The sequence below is a fragment of the Procambarus clarkii genome, chromosome 59, assembly GCF_040958095.1.
Source record: "Procambarus clarkii isolate CNS0578487 chromosome 59, FALCON_Pclarkii_2.0, whole genome shotgun sequence".
Taxonomy (NCBI): Eukaryota; Metazoa; Arthropoda; class Malacostraca; order Decapoda; family Cambaridae; genus Procambarus; species Procambarus clarkii.
Window position 1 is genome coordinate 15,670,807 of NC_091208.1, and position 15,420 is coordinate 15,686,226.

A 15,420-nucleotide genomic window follows, 5' to 3' on the forward strand; every position below is an offset into this window, starting at 1 on the left:
CACAACCGGTGAGTGTCACCTTGAGACAAGGGGACAGAGCACCCTTTAAACTTGCATGAAGCAAGAGGGGACCCAGGGGGTTGGATCCATCAGACAAAAGAGCCCCCACAGGGTTCCCAGGACCCTTAGTTGTGTAATCTCGCTAAGGGAAGCCCAGGCAGATTACTGCTAACCGGCACCCAAAGTTACCAATCAAACTGCTAAAGCTGAACCCTCCAGGATGTGTACACTCATGGGGGCCTAGTGGAGGACCACCAAGATATAAATGGGAGTGAACAAAGCCAAGGGGGCAGACCCCCAACCAGGCAGGAAAACCAAAACAAAAGAAAAACCCTGCAAGAGGAAAACGTGCCCAGGCGGAACAGAGCCAGCTGCTATGAGAGGTGAAAACTAGCTACACAGTACCCTGCGCCCCAACCAGTGACAAAACTACCCCCCTACCCAGTGGCAAACAGTGGTGTATGAAATACCCGAGCTGACTCCAAGGGTAGTCAATCACCGAGCAGCAAAAGACCTTGCAGAGGTAGACCCCAAGGTGACTTGTGGAAGGTGGCCTTAAGCCCCAAGGGCAGTACTTACTGGGCACCTAGGGAAGGAGACCATAGGCGCATGCAGCCCAAGTACTTGTGAATTAACTCCTGGCTTGCGCACCACCACTGAGACAGCGCCACACCACAATTCACAGAACTGGAAACACAGGAGCCAGAGGTGCACAACCTTGCTAGTTCACATCAGCCACAGAACTGCAGGGTGGATAAACAGCATGGGGGTATGGGACTCCCCCTTCCCCCTCCCGGGGAGAGGGGGGGGTTGAGCAGACAGTGGAACAGTGACATGGTGACGTCATGCTCGTTTTCATTTGGGGAGTTCTGTCCACTAGTTCGGCTTTCAGTAGCAATATTTTAACCAAAATAGGGGTTTGTTTTGGGGCGCTTACCTTTCTGGGTGCCTGACCCGGTCGATGGCAGACATAGAATGCTTCCAACCATACTGGGGGTTTCTATAGGCATTGCTCCTCATGCCTCTCTGAGGGCACCAGATTCTGGCTCGTAGTCCCCAGTAGGCCTAGAACTCCATGTGCATTGACTGATGCCAGGGTCTAATACATTCATATCAGCCCGGGTTAGCTCTGGGGAGCTGAAGGGGCTCTCCACTGAAATTTCATCCACGCATAAGCCCCTATACCCACCATGGAGCCACAATTTAATGAAGATTAGTCATTTATTAGAATTAATTAAGTTCATATTTTTATTAAATTCATATTAATTATAGGATCATAATCTAATTATAGTATGATAACTAATCTAATTATAGGATCATAATTAATCTATAGTTAATTATCATTAGATTAGATTATTTTAATTTTATTTTAGTCAGAATGAATTAGAAGTAACCTTGTAATTTTTTTGTCTTTATTAATTTCATAATTAGAATCCATAATTATATAAAGAATGTTAATCTAGTCTATCTCAATACAGAATATTATTCTTGTCAATTTCTACTGAATCTTTATGTTTTACTTGACATCTGTATCCTTCTTGTCTAATTACTGTGATCATTATTCTACTTTTTACTTGTTCCTATTATACATGTACAGTATTTGCATTTTTAGGGGGCTCTAGTTACTGTATTGTATATCTAGAGTTTTTGTTATTGCTTTTAAGTTTTATTTTCTGCTAAAATCAATTTCTGCTATTACTTTATTATAGTATAAATTTAGTAATTTAAGTTCATTTTATTAATCAAATACTTCCTTTTTGTACTCCACTTTTATCTCACTGTGATTATATTTAATCTAAATTTTTATTGAAATTGTTCATTATAGTCCACTGTCACACCTCTACCCAATTTCATAATCAGAATCTCCTTAACCAATGCATTGCGCAGAGTGCCTTGTGGTGCTAGATCGAGGGTGTACAAACCGCCATGTGGCGTTTCTAGGTATAGGAAATGATTCAAATCTCCTGCAGGTACACGAGGTTCCCATCCTGTCTCTCAGGACTTCTGTAAACAGACATCATTTGGTCAAAAATGGAAAGAAAACGTTATAAAAAAATTCCACACCCATAACAGAGAAGATAAGACTGAACCAGCAATGTACTCTACGAGTTCGCTTATATGGATTCCGCTAAACCGGGTATTTGGGTTATCCATTCAAAATCGCATCCGGATAATAATCTGGCAAAACTTATCAATATCTGGATACAGTCAGCCCCGTGCTTCACGAACGCCAGTTATCCGATTGGGGTTTGTTCAGTAAAAAGTTTGGATAACTGGTGGAGTATGCAGTCTGAATATAAATGTGCAATAAAGATGAAACTAGTTTGCCAAGTGACTGTACACAGCACCACTGCTCATAAATAATTTTTGTTTAATAAGTTATCAAGCCATTTTCAACAATATTCTTGGATCATTTGTCTATTCCAACATGGTTGCACATTTTGGAATACGATACATGGGTTAACCCAACTGACAGTTGGATCAGATTCAATATGGTGTCAGACAGTTGATCTACAATTGACTTCAGTCTCAACTATAAATCGGGGATTTCAGATTCGCGGGTGCAACAGAAATGGTTGGGTACGTTTCCTTTCACCTAATGCCTTTGTTTGCCTAGCAATAAATAGGTACCTGGGAGTTAGTTAACTCTTTTAAGAGTTAGTAACTGGGTATCCACAATGCAAGTTGAATTGGTAGCAATACTGGTAGCGCTCTAAATTATTGACAACATTGAAGTAGATAGCTAATTATTTCTGACTCCCTTTCCTCACTACTAGCAATAAATAGTTTGCAATCAAGTAATAACGTGCTTGTCACTGAAGCCAGGCATAGATATGTAAGTATAATTAATAAGGGGTATATACTGTATATCAAAATGTTGTGGATTACTTCTCATATACAGGCCTGCAGGAACATGATAAAGTTGACGCCCTTACTAAGGTTGCAGTAAGTAAAGACAGCATTGAACAGAATCTTGAGTTACTAAATAGGACCCATAAAAGTGTCACTAAATGAGAACTCTTGGATGAATCTGAAGAAACCAGAACAATGCAAAACTGGAACTAGCAGGTTCATTGTCAATCACAATAAAATGTGTCAAGTAAAACATGTGAAGGGGCAAGTAACAAAATAACAGATTAACAGATGTTGTCACAGCTCGCATAAGACTTGACTAAAGGCATCTATAGCAGTTCGGCTTGTATAGGGATCAAGATGAAGCAAAGTGTGTGGACAAAGACAGGAACACTCTCTCGAACATTATATCTTGGACAGTAGTAAAATTGAACCAGTTAGAGATAACTCTAAAACTCACATTATTTGAAATGGCAAACCATCTAATTACTAAGGATAAAATACATGAAATCCTTGCACTGTATTCATATAAGAACACATGGAGCACAATTTCACAAATATTGGGATCAAAGAAGATTTTAAATAACAAACCAATACTCCTGTCCAATCACAATGGTCAGCTTACAGCCTCTGATACTGCTATTGAGTTCAATAGGTTCTTCTCTTCCATTGGGTCATCCCTTGCAAATGATATTCCATCTTCCAGTACTGATGTTCAGGACTATCTTACAGGTAACTATCCACAGTCTCTGTACCTAACGCCTGCAAATTCCACTGATGTTAATGAGGTAATCCTTTCCCTTAAAACCAAATCTAGTGCCCTTGAGGAAATACCAACTTTAGTTTACAAAAATGCCTCAAGATCTTTAGCCCCTGCTATTGCATTGCTCTTCAACAAGTCCCTTGAACTCCAAACCTTTCCAGATATTCTAAAAAAAGCGAGAGTAACCCCAGTCCACAAATGTGGTGATCTCACTGATGATCACCACATTTGATCTCACTGATGATCACCACATGGTCACCACACATGTGGTGACCACACTGATGATCACTTACAAATACAGACCTATATCAATCCTGCCAAAATTGTCAAAAATATTTGAAAAACTAATCTACAAGCAGCTTTACTCTAATCTAGCCAAACACAATATACTTAGCTCTTGTCAATATGGCTTCAGACCCCAAAAAAGCATTAACAATGCACTTATTAGTTTGATTAGTATGTGTCCACATTAGTATGTGAACTTGCGTAAGGCTTTTGACACTGTCAACCACCAAAACTTTCTTCTTAAATTACATTATGGAGTCAGAGGTCACTCCCTGCAATACCTCAAATCTTACCTTACTGACAGGTTACCTTACTGACAGGCTCCAGTATGTTTCTATGAATAATTCAATTTCTCCCACCCTACCCATCAAAATTGGTGTTCCTCAGGGCAGCATACTTGGCCCTTTCCTCTTTCTCATCTACATTAATGACCTTCCAAATGCCTCCCAACACCTCAAACCAATTCTATTTGCTGACGACACAACCTTCATTTACTCCAGTCCTGACCCCCTTGCTCTTAATGTCACAGTGAATACTGAGCTAAATAAAGTCCATCTTTGGCTAACTGCCAACAAACTCACCCTCAACATTGACAAAACTTTCTATATTTTGTTTGGCAATAAATCCTCAAATCAAATAAGTATCAGGATAAATAATACCCAAATTTGTAACAAAATAGATGGCAAATTCCTTGGCGTTCTCATTGCCCACAAGCTGAATTTCCAGGGACACATTCTAAATACAGTGGTACCTCGCATAACGATTGCCCCAAAAGACGAATATTTTGGGTAACGAACGGCCCGATCGGCGTCAAATCGTCCCGTATGACGAACGCTGGTTTGAGTAACGTCAACACCACATGGTGGGGTCGCGCTGCTGCTTGCACATTCTTAGACGCCTCCGACGATGCACATAAATTATGTTGTTCTTGTTTAAAGATGCTAATGATGCTGGGATATAAAAGGGTGACTGCTGAGATGTTGCAAAGCATTGACGTTTTTGTGGGAAAAAAGAATTGAAATATCTGATATACAACAAATGTCAAAAAAGTTCGTTCGGTGTTCGGCAGGTAGGCTGCTCCATTATAACAATCTTTCTTTGTTTCAAATGTGTTCCATTTGTTTTTTATTTGTCATTTACGTCTCAATAATGGAGAAGCCTACCTTACATACACTGAATAAACCATTATGACATTTTCCTTTCTTCACATGTGTTCAATATTTATTTTTCATTTGTCTTATAGCAAAAGGTTCGTTCGGTGGTCGGCAGGTAGGCTGCTCCATGTTTCTTACATACAAAAAACGTAAATAATAAAAAAATGAAGAATTTTGAAAACCAGTACAAATGTCAAAAAGGTTCGTTCGGTGGTCTACAGGTCGACTGCTCCATGTTTCTTAAAAAAAAAAAAAAAAAAAAAAAAAAAAAAAAAAGAACTGTTGAAACAATTTGGAAAATGGACAAATGTCAAAGGTTCGTTCAGTGTTTGTCGGGTAGGCTGCTCCATTATTGAGACGTAAGTGATAAATACAAAACAAATGGAACACATTTGAAACAAAGAAAGATTGTCATAATGGAGCAGCCTACCCAACAAACACTGAACGAACCTTTTGCTATAACGAATATGAAAGACAAGGGCTGCTGGCTGGGTTAGTAGTGCGTGAGCAACCATTTGTAGCACACGTGCCTCTGGCTCTCAAACACCTGTCCCACACGGTGTTGAAAGACTGTACTCAGTCAGTGCAATTCAGACCCTATTGTTTGAAGAACATAAGGGTCATAACATTGGTGAAGCTAGGCGCAATAAGGGCTTAACACAACGGTCGGATGCCTGTGATACAGCACCTATGAGGATGATACAGCGAGCGTATCCAGGTGTAGCTCTGAGCCCCACCCTTGCCATCTCTAATGTATATAGATGATACATAGATGAATCGTTTTCTGCGTTCAGTGATGATGCATCTGATACAAGTAGCATAGATGAACAGTGTTAGCGGCTTCCATGGTGGAGGTGTTCATTGATATTTTTAAGAATACCTAAATCTTTTCCTGACTGATGGACACTCTTTGAGGCTAGCTGAATCTCTTCCTGACTGATGGACACTCTTTGAGGCTAGCTGAATCTCTTCCTGTGTGGGACCTTACAAAGCGATCTTTTCAAGACTACCTTACAAATTGAGCTTTTCCTATAATCGTTTCAATACTACTTTATGCTTTACAAGCTTGGCTACATACCACCTACAAGTACTAAAGCCAAGGGTGCACGCGAGTGCATTATTTGCAAGCACACAGAACGATGAAACAGGAAACAAAAATCTATCTGTAGCTGGTGCAAGGAGAGCAAAGTCGCGCTGTGTACCATGGACTACTTCGTTGACTATTATGCACCTCCAAAGTACTGAGTGTGTAATACAGTGTGTTACTGTGTAAATAGTATGTGAAACTGTACATATTGTAATATTAGTGAATTTTTACCACGTAATATTGTGACAATAAACATTTATTGTGGACACATTACTGACACATGTATCACAGTTTCATGGAAAATTATGAACATTCTACTGTATACATATTGTAAAGGTCACAAATATGCATCATATACGATAAAAGAAACAAATAAAACCGCATTGGAAATGCATAGGAAAAATATTTGAAAATATATTTGTGGCAACACGCGGTGCTTGAATGGCCTGCGCGACCGTGTCTGGGAGCTTCACACACGGGCGACCAGCCCCTGATGACGTCACAGCGCACCTTGTCCACGCCCTCACAGCCAAAGTAAGTGGAATTTGGTAATTATCTTTACATAGACATGTTCAGGGACGGTAATGTATCATTTTACAAAGAAAAATTATATTTTGGGGAACATTTGATGTCATGCACACTAGGGAAATTTCACAATAAACACAGTGCATGACACTGGTTACATGGGAGACACTCGTTTTGTATGACGTCCGTTTCGCATGACGAACATGGAACGGATTAAATTCGTTATGCGAGGTACCACTGTATATCAAAAAAAGTTTCAAAAACTGTTGGCATTCTTTCTAAGATCAGATATTATGTACCTCGCCCTGCCCTGGTGACGCTCTATTACTCCCTCATCTATCCTTATCTCAACTATGGTATTTGTGCTTGGGGTTCCAGTACCCAAAATCATTTACGTCCTCTAATTACTAAACACAAAGCTGCTGTTAGGACAATATTCAACTCTGGCCCCAGACATCACTCGGTACCCTCGCTCAAATCTCTGAATATGTTAGATATTAAGTCACAGCACATCCTTTCATGTGTATTTTTTATTTATATATGTATAATATATATATATATATATATATATATATATATATATATATATATATATATATATATATATATATATATATATATATATATATATATATATATATATATATATATATATATATATATATATATATATATTATATATATAAAACGCTGAACTGTAATCCCAATCCTGACCTTAAAAGCTTCACTGAAGGTTGTAACAGAACCCATGAGCAACACACCAGAAACAAATACCTTTTTGATATTCCAAGAGTACGACTTAACCCTTTAACTGCGCAACGCGCCTGCAGGCCCCAGGCTTCAGGTGCGCAACACGCCTCTGGGTATTTGTATTTTTCACGTTCCATTCAAAACTCCCGCGGCAACATGGGGTTCACATCAGCTTTCTCAGGGCTCTTGTAAACAGACGCCATCTTTAAAAAAAATCATGGTCCACATTCTCAAGTGTGGGAGCCTCAGTAGTGAGTGAGCAACCAAGGCTGGCGCTCGCAGCATGAGCGCACAGCACTGCTGTTCAGCGTGTGACCACAGCATCGCCAAATAATGTCATAATATATATATAACTTGTATTATTTAGCCATGATAGTATTATTGAAGAGCCTGAGTGTGATAATGACTGGGTACTATGTTCAAATATCAGTGATTCAATGCTGTTCACGATATTCACAGCGCTAGCCACAGCACCACAGCATTATTTCTTCCATCTAGGAATCTTCAAACGACTTTTTAGGTTCCTATTCAAAATAAACTTGTGGTCAATTATTCATTTACAGGAATTTGTGATCAGGATTGTGATTATAATTAGCGTTTAGCGTAGTATTGTGGAAGGAGGAATTGTGGTGAGGGAGGGAGAGAATTGAGGTACCCTCACTGTGTGGCAGCCACTCTTGTTTTGCTCACCATACTAGACTCGTGGTTCGCTATGGGGAACACACATGTACATGGGTATATACAGTGTGTGTATGTATATAGTGTAATAACAGCAACAGGAGTACAGTGGTACCTCAGAACACGAGTGTCCCTGTATGCGAGTTTTTCGGAATACGAGCAGGATTTCCTTGGAAAATATGTCTCGGAAAGCGAGGGTTACCTCGGAACGCGAGTTTGTTGATACGCGTTCAGGGCGACCTAGCGCGTGGTGGTTCGGCGATCGTCACCCCACAGTTTACCATTGTCTCGCGCCCAGTGACTAACCCACATCAATTCTTCACCCGGATTTTCAGTGTTTCGTTGGATTTTTGGTCATTTGACTACACAATTTGTTATTATATATCTCACCATGGGTCCCAAGAAAGCCAGTGGTAAGGATCAAGGCCAGAAAGCCCATGTGAGGATGACAATAGAGGAGAAACAAGAGATCATTTGGAAGCATGAGAATGGTACACGTGTTGTTGAACTTTGTAGGCAGTACAACAAAGCCACATCAACAATATGCACTATACTTAAGAAGAAAAATGAGATTATGGGTGCTAAAGTGGCAAAAGGAGTAAGAACAATAACGAAACAAAGACCACAAATACTCGAAGAAGTGGAAAAGTTGTTATTAATTTGGATACACGACAAGGAGTTAAGGGGTGATAGTGTTTCGGAGGCCATCATTTGTGAGAAAGCCAGGGTATTGCACGAAGACCTTCTAAAGAATACCCCTGCAACGAGTGATGCAGATAAGAAAGAGTTTAAGGCAAGCAGGGGCTGGTTTGAAAAATTTAGAAGAAGTGGTATCCATAGTGTTACAAGGCATGGGGAGGCAGCCAGCTCAGACAAACCAGCCGCTGGACGACTTATTGAGGAATTTAAAGAGTTTGCAGAGGCTGAGGGATACCTACCGCAACAAGTGTTTGTGACGAAACAGGACTGTTTTGGAAAAGAATGCCTAAGAGGACATACATTACCAAGGAGGAAAAATCCTTGCCCGGACACAAGCCTATGAAAGATAGGTTTACGCTTGTGCTGTGTTCAAATGCGAGTGGCGATTTGAAAATTAAACCCTTGCTAGTGTATCATTCTGAAAATCCAAGGGTTTTCAAACAGTATAAAGTGCAGAAAACCCATTTGTGTGTGATGTGGAAGGCTAATAAAAAAGCATGGGTGACTAGGCTTATTTTTTTGGAGTGGGTGAATGAAGTGCTGTGCCCTACCATAGAAAAATATCTGCAGGAGAAACATTTGCCACTCAAAGCCGTGCTTCTCCTCAACAATGCTCCTGCTCATCCTCCAGGCTTGGAAGATGATTTGTTGCCCAGATACAATAAATTCCTCACAGTTAAATTCCTTCCTCCTAACACCACTCCTCTAATTCAGCCTATGGACCAGAAAATCATAGCGAATTTTAAGAAACTTTATGAAAGGGCACTTTTCCGGAAATGGTTTGAAGTGACTGAAGCCACAAACCTCACCCTCAAAGAGTTCTGGAAACACCATTTTAACATTTGTAGTGCTTTAAAACTCGTTGACAAAGCCTGGCAAGAAGTGGCTCAAAGAACCCTGATCTCTGGCTGGAGAAAATTGTGGCCTAAATGTATGAGAGAACTAGACTTTGAGGGGTTTGAGCCTCTAAATGATGCACCTATTGTTGAGGAAATTGTTACTCTAGGCCTGTAAATTGGCTTGGAATTGGATAGTGATGTTGTGGAGGAGTTGGTGGAAGAACACAACGAAGAACTGACCACAGAAGAACTCCAAGCCCTTCAACAGGAACAGCAAGACAACGCAGCGGATGATTCTACAGTGGAGGAGGATGAGGCAGTAGCGAATGTCCCTTCTGCAGTTATTAAGAAGGTGTGTCAGATGTGGGAAGATTCAAACAATTGTTGAAAAGAAAAGTGCAGCTTCTCACCCAGAGAAAGCTGTAATAGGCCATTGCCTTAATCTTTTCAATGACAATGTGATGCCTTACTACAGAGACAGCTTGCGAAGAAGGGAAAAGCAAGCTTCCATGGACAGATTTGTGGCGAGAAAATCGAGCAGTAAGCCTCAACCAGGACCTAGTGGCACTCAGATAAAACGTGCCAGGGAGAGCACACCAGAAAGGTCCTCACTGCCTGATGTGATAATGGAAGGGGACTCCCCTTCCAAACAGTAACTCCTCTCCTCCTCCCCCCTCCTCACCATCTTCCATACGCCTACAGCATTCAACAGCAAGGTAAGTAATAACTTGAACATAGTTTTGTAGATTTATTTAGATGAATTAGGTATAAAAATTTAGTTTGATGTGGGGTTTTTGGGGTAGTCAGGAACGGATTAATTCATTTCCCATTATTTCTTATGGGGAAATTAGCTTCGGAATACGAGCCGTCTCCAGGAACGAATTAAACTCTTAAACTGATGTACCCCTGTATGTTGAGAGGAGCTAAGAACATAAGAACAAAGGTAACTGCAGAAGGCCTATTGGCCCATACGAGGCAGCTGCTATTGGCCCATACGAGGCAGCTACTATGCAATATTCTGAATGTGTTGATGGTAAATGTATATAGTGTGTGACAGTGTATAGTGTGTACATATGTTGTAAATATACATAAATGAACATGAAACATTGGTGTGAATAACTGTATGATGGGAGGGGCAAAGTTGGCGGATACAATGTTGGAGAAGTGAAGGAGGGAGGGCTAGCTGGGTGTGACAGCTCTCACTCGCGGTGTTCTGAATGTGCTGATGGTGAATGTATATAGTGTGTGACAGTGTATAGTCTGTAAATAGTTTGTATATATACATATATTAGCATGATACATGGTAAATATGTGCAACATGTGTATACACAAGTGTCATGCACGTAACACAGAGTCCTTGGACAGTACGGATGTTTTACTGCCATAATATAGTGTACGTGTTCATTATACATAGGATTAGCGCATAAAAACAAATAAAATGTATTTGGAACTGCGCGCAAAAAATGAACAAAAATATATTCGCGGCAACTCGCGCGCCCTGCCCCGGGCGCACCAACAGCCCCAGGAGCTTACTGCACTGGCGCACGGAGAATGATGACATCACACACCACCTTATGGACCCCATAGCAGCCAAAGTAAGTACAATTTCAAAATTCCGTTGCTATACCCATATACAGGGAGGGGTTTTGACACTTTCAGAACTAAAAATAATTTTTTCCCGAGAATTTATTTCTTGCACACTGGGGGGTGTCATATTTATAGGCCGTGCAGTTAAAGGGTTAATCAAACTAGAAATGCTCTACAAATCAAGGGACCCAGAATGTGGAATGACCTTCCCAATCATGTTAAAAACTGTACCTCTCTCAAATAGTTTAAGATAAAAACTAAGCACTACCTAATTAACTCCCTGTAACCTACCTTACCCCCATAATGTCAACCCATGTCTGTTATTTTTAAACAATGCTGTTTGTCGACCAAATTCTATTTTTGCTGTTTTTCTGCCATGTCCCCTCTTTTTTTATTTTCATATTTTCTCAACACATTTTATACTTTAATCCCAATTAGCATTAAGTTTTAGTCTTTAGTGTTTTTCCTGCCCGAAACGCTTTGCGTAACAGTGGCTTTAGGCATTGTACTAGCTCTGTCTATAAATTCATCAATATTTGTATCGCCCCTTGTATGTATGTACTTTACCTGAATAAACATTTGAATTTTTTTAATTTGAATATTTCGCTTCCAATAGATAAACGACTCATGAGATTAAGAAACAAGTAGTGTATTGCGAAGACTAGTATACCAGTACTAGCAAACAACAGCTTGTTTATGACCCTGTAATATCTCCATTGCTCAAATAATTATGTATTAGCGATAAGACCTACCATTAATGTATAATGATTTAATGTATATATATATATATATAGCTCTTGACACAGAACATTCTCTAACTAGCTGACACTGTAATTATAAGGTGTGAAGGATATATGAAATTGTTAATGTAATTATCTCCTGTTGAGGTCTGATAAAAGGCCTTTTGTGCCCACTGTGCATCCGCTCACAGGATGAATATGGGGTGCACAATAAACTAACCGCCTCTGGTGACATCAATCAAAATCTTATCTTGTGGAGTTGCAGTGCTCTGGGGGTTAGGTCAGTAGTTCCACCATCAGGGCAACCTCAATACAAGTCTTAGGTACATACATAAACACCCTTTTTAATCCCCGACAAAACTGATGAAACTACATTATTTTATAAACCTTCCTGGATGAGTTATGTAATGCTGTTTGAATATACTTTCATTTATATACAAGAAGGTACAGATCAGGTTAGGAGAGTACATAGCAATGGTGATTTTACATTCTTGTAAAGCCACTAGCAGGCAAAGCGTTTTGGGCAGGTTCTTAATCTAACAATAATAATAATAATAATAATAATAATTTTTATTTAGGTAAAGGTACATACATAAAGAGATTTTACAAAGTTTGTTGGCTTTATAGATAGAGCTAGTACATACAATGCCTAAAGCCACTATTACGCAAAGCGTTTCGGGCAGGAAAAAACACTAATGACTAAAGCTTAAAACTAATGGGTAAAAAGAATAAAATGTGTTGAGTACAAATAAAAATAGAGGTAAAAGAGGGGGGAACATTGTTGAAAAAGCAGCACAAATACAATTACAAATTATTACAGAAAATTACATTCAAACAGCGTTTATTTGAAAAACAAAAAAAAAAAAAAAAACATACATGGGTTGACAACAGAGGGGTAAGGTAGGTTACAGGGAATTTATTAGGTATACAGTAGCTTCATTTTTAACTTAAACTAGTTGAGAGAGGCACAGTCTTTAACATGGTTGGGAAGGTCATTCCACATTCTGGGCCCCTTGATTTGTAGAGCATTTCTGGTTTGATTAAGTCGTACTCTAGGAATATCAAAACTGTATTTATTTCTGGTGTGGTGCTCATGGGTTCTGTTACAACCTTCTATGAAGCTTTTGAGATCAGGATTGGCATTATAGTTTAGCGTTTTATATATGTATAACACACGAGAGAATGTGCAGTGACTTAATGTCTAACATATTCAGAGATTTGAGTAGGGGTACCGAGTGATGTCTGGGGCCAGAATTGGATATTGTCCTAATAGCAGCTTTGTGTTGAGTAATTAGAGGACGTAAGTGATTTTGGGTAGTAGAGCCCCAAGCACAAATACCATACTTGAGATATGGATAGATAAGGGAGTAATAGAGAGTCACCAGGGCAGGGCGTGGTACATAATATCTGATCTTAGAAAGAATGCCCACAGTTTTTGAAACTTTTTTTGATATGTTTAGAATGTGTCCCTGGAAATTCAGCTTGTGGTCAATGAGAATGCCAAGGAATTTGCCATCTAATTTGTTACAAATTTGGGTATTGTTTATTTTGAGATTTATTTGATTAGAGGATTTATTGCCAAACAGAATATAGAAAGTTTTGTCAATGTTAAGGGTGAGTTTGTTGGCAGTTAGCCACAGATGGACTTTATTTAGCTCAGTATTTACTGTGGCATTTAGAGCAAGGGGATCAGGACTGGAGTAAATGAAGGTTGTGTCGTCAGCAAATAGAATTGGTAATAGATAATTTTTAAGTAGGTAATTTTAAGTAGGTAATTTTAAGATAGATAATTTTAAGTAGGTAATTTCCAGCAAAACTGACAAAAAATGTTTGCAGGTACATTGTAAGAAAATTTGACACAATACACAAAGATTGATTCCTTTGGAATGACCTTCCCAATCATGTTAAAGACTGTACCTCTCTCAACCAGTTTAAGATAAAAACTAAGCACTACCTAATAAATTCCCTGTAACCTACCTTACCCCTATATTGTCAACCCATGTCTGTTATTTTTAAACAATGCTGTTTGTCGACCTAATTGTATTTGTGATGTTTTTCTGCCATGTTCCCCCCTTTTTTATTTTTATATTTCCTCTACACATTTTATACTTTAATCTCAATTAGTATTAAGTCTTTAATGTTTTTCCTGCCCAAAACGCTTTGCGTAATAGTGGCTTTAGGCATTGTATGTACTAGCTCTATCTATAAATCTATCAATTTTTGTACCACCTCTTGTATGTATGTACTTTACCTGAATAAACATTTGAATTTGAACATTAGATTAATACACAATAATGACAATACACAATAATGATAAAGATTAGTAGGTACATTAAGGTAAAATTAGAGGATTATCAACTGGTTCATTGTAGCACAATTTTAGGATCATTTCAAGGAATAAGGCAGTAAAATATGCACTCAATATAACTATCATGATATAAGGTGATAGCAATGATGACAAAAGTAAAGAATTGTATGGCTTAGGTACATATATTGGGGGATTGGGTAGCACTAAGTACAGAGTGAGTATAAAGCACTAGGTAGGAAACTATGAAGATGAAATAAGGTACTTTTTGGTTTTATTTTTGAATAAGGCAAAAGTTGGACACCTTTTCAATTCGTTAGTGAGCGAGTTCCATAGACTAGGTCCCTGTATTTGCATAGAGTGTTTACACAGATTAAGTTTGACTCTGGGGATGTACAGAAGAGTATACAGGCTTAGGTTGGTGAGGTTATTTAAAGCTCGGGGGCCAAATGAAAGTGCCTGCCAACTTGACTTTAAACCATTTCAACATCATCTACACGGCTCAGATTGTAACAAAGCACAGTACTTAGTTCAATTTCACCATGGAAGTTATACTTCGGAAAGTATACTTCACCATACCGGGAGAAGTTGGAGTCAAGTCTCTGGCTGGTTTCTTGTGGCTACCTGACACTGCCGCCCCTAACAACAGCCTGTCACCTTCTACCAACCTTTCAGCGAGCTCCAATATACGCACCGCACTGCTTTCTCAATGTTGCATTGATAATTAGATTTGCTGTCATCACAGACCGCAATAATCAATCATCCCGCAGACATTGCCAAGTCCCGTGTAATAACATTCGGTTGCTGGAACGCCTTCCGCCGTGTTGAACTCTTTCTCAACTTACGTTGGTCTTCAAAAGACACCACAACATTAGCATCCCGTGATTCCTGCGGGGACTGGTCAAGTCGTATACTGCAATTTCGGATACCGGGCTAGAAACAACTTCGTTCACTGAAAAGTTTGTACATACAAACCATTCAGTTCGTATATGCGCTGGTTTGTATTCGCTGTTGTTCTCGTCTGAATAAATACATGGCACTTGTTCATATAATTAGCGCTTCCATTATTAGAATTATTTATCCATTATTAGAATAACAAGGTGCAAACCATACCCCCTTACAGTTGAAATCTATGTATTTATATACAACCAGTTT

At 39.2% G+C, this 15,420-nt stretch overlaps 1 protein-coding gene across 14 annotated transcripts in view; it reads right to left on the reverse strand.

Annotated features, from left to right (window-relative positions):
- LOC123768086 (zinc finger protein 84) overlaps positions 1 to 15,216 on the reverse strand; it is a 64,540-nt gene extending 49,324 nt beyond the window's left edge. For 5 of the 14 annotated variants that reach the window (XM_069306868.1, XM_069306877.1, XM_069306869.1 and 2 more), the window contains exon 1: positions 14,934 to 15,104. The gene's annotated coding sequence lies outside the window, so the exon portion shown is untranslated. The other 9 variants (XM_069306874.1, XM_069306880.1, XM_069306876.1 and 6 more) reach the window with 7 other exon arrangements.
- Between the last annotated feature and the right edge of the window lie 204 nt (positions 15,217 to 15,420).